Source organism: Rhizopus delemar, genomic scaffold (genome assembly GCF_000149305.1).
Source record: "Rhizopus delemar RA 99-880 supercont3.16 genomic scaffold, whole genome shotgun sequence".
Classification (NCBI taxonomy): domain Eukaryota; kingdom Fungi; phylum Mucoromycota; class Mucoromycetes; order Mucorales; family Rhizopodaceae; genus Rhizopus; species Rhizopus delemar.
The window spans coordinates 821,803-824,240 of NW_027137842.1; the positions used below are offsets into that span (position 1 = coordinate 821,803).

The 2,438-nt window shown below is 31.5% G+C and overlaps 1 non-coding gene across 1 annotated transcript; it reads left to right on the plus strand.

Annotated features, from left to right (window-relative positions):
• The first annotated feature begins 1,646 nt into the window (after positions 1 to 1,646).
• On the plus strand, positions 1,647 to 1,719 carry RO3G_19197. The gene has a single exon. It is a non-coding gene; the product is annotated as a tRNA-Lys (tRNA).
• Positions 1,720 to 2,438: the final 719 nt, after the last annotated feature.

Genomic DNA, 2,438 nt, shown 5'->3' on the forward strand with positions numbered 1-2,438 from the left:
AAAATGCTTTGTTGACTAATAATATACCTTCACTTCTGGGTTCAGGAATGCTGAAGAGTATTCAATGGTTTCCTCCTCGTGGTCATTAGTTTCATTTGCTCTTCTTGATTCTGTTTTTTTTTAACATTAGCACGGTTGTATTTCTGTTGGAAAATAAAAAAAAAAACCTCTGTTTCCAACTCTGTCGATAAGTACATGGCCTCTTACAGTTCTCTTTGCAAGCATTCTATATCCATTGGGGTGTTTGATGCATTCAGAACAGGTGCAAACAATTTTGGTAGCGTTGAAGTTGTTCATGTTGTTTATAGTTTTTAAATTTGGAAATAGCAAAAAAATAGGTAGAAAGAGAAAACGTGCCTGATAAAAAAAACATGTTAAATTTCAAAAAACAAAATCGGTGCTTAAAGTAACATTTTTTTTTCCCTGGTTTTGTTTCATGGACTATCACTAGATGCTCAAGGTACAAAAGATAAAAAAGAAAGCTCAAGTTCTGGTCAAATGTAAGTTTATAAAAAAAAAATAGCAACCAAGTCTAATGTCGGTTTCTTTTTTTCTTACATTAGGAATTCCTAATGGGACACATTCGGATGACGAACATGAACCTCATGAGCAAAGTTGTTCTTTCCAATACGATAAAACTATAAGAATAACAGACTTTATTGTTGCTTGTTACTGAAAAGTTATTTTTGGTAAAGAAAGTTGCCATTGCTCACATCTCTAATGGCTAATGGCTAATGGCAAATTACACCCATGTGCAAACATAAAGTAAGTAATGAACTAGTATAAGCTTAAAAAACATATATTCTTTTATATTATTTGTCATAAAAAATAATAAAGCAATCTATTTACTTGATAAACAAAAGTGTTTTGTATGTATTTGTTAATTATAACTGCCTTGTAACAAAATGTTAGCAGAGCTTCTTTATTTTTTATTCTTTTAGAATATACACGTATTCTTTTTTTATAATGTAAAAGTAGTTTGCATTTCTATGAAGTGTACTTGTTGTTAGATGATTGTTTTCATTTGAACAATGAACTTTTTATAGCTATACTCTTTTCTTTTCTTTTTTTTTAACTTCGTCTTTTTTTTTAACTTAGTCTTTTTTTTTAACTTAGTCTTTTTTTACCAGGTCATTTTTTTCCCAAACACGACTATTTTATTACGTTTTGTAACACGTTTGTAATGATCTAAGCTAAAAATCACAAACCACCTTCCTAATATGTATTCTTCTGAACAAAATAATCGCAAATTGCTTTTGATTTCCGCATTTTGCCTCAAAAATAAAAAAAAAGAAGACATCGGTCTTTCAACAGTAGAGAGGAACAGGTTTTCCAAAAAAAGATCATTTGTAAAAAAAAACAGATACTTTTTTAAAACGTGAATAACTTTATGAATGCTTACCCTACAAAAAAAACAAAAATATCGATAAATTTCTTTATTTTTTTCGCACCTAAATCTTTTTTCAAAATTCAAAAATGACCAATACAACGAAAGTTACATCTTTTCTCCAAAACCCATAAATATCTGTTAACCAAAAAATGTTCAATCTTGCGATATGCTTTATCCAATTGGAACGATTATTTGCAGTGTCATTTGGAAAAAAAGAGGCGGTCCTGACAAACATAGCACATATCACAATATGAAAGCCCGGCTAGCTCAATCGGTAGAGCGTGAGACTCTTAATCTCAAGGTTGGGGGTTCGACCCCCCCGTCGGGCTGAGAACAGTGAACTGTTATAAGATATTTACTTTTTTCCTCATTATGTCTTTTGTTTTCTGTTTTTGGTGTCGTGCTTGAACTTATGTTTTTACTCTTTAAAATAATAAATAAAGTTTTTAAGGTCCGTTTTATTGATATTCAAATTCTTCGAGTATTTATATTATTTTTCAAACAAGAGTTATATACAGTAATAATTATATTTTGTGAGTCATGTTGATAGTTCATTGTTATCTGCTTCGTGAGTCATCTTCAGTAACTTGCACAATAATCTTAATGAGGAATGAACTGTAACATTACCAAAAATATCAGCAAAAGGCATGACAATACCCCCTTTTCAAAGTGTTGATAGACCCTTAGCAACAAGACTCCAAAGTGAAAGTTTTTTTTTTTTTTTTTTTTTTTTTTTTTTTTTTTTTTTTTTTTTTTTAGTGTTGATTATTCAATTTCACACACCTCCTCCACTTACGACTTCGCCAACACCTATCGTTCCTTATTCCTCCGAACAACAACAACAACTCGACAAAGCAATTCAGGACCTCTTACTCAAATCAGCAATCGAACCAGTGACAACGGAAGAAGCGCGACAAATTCCAGGCTTTCACAGCTCGATTTTTGTCATTCCCAAAAAGAATGGCGAAATCAGACCAGTCTTCAATCTGAAGCGTCTCAACCAATACTTAGACCCACCTCATTTCAAAATGGAGACAATCAGGGAAGT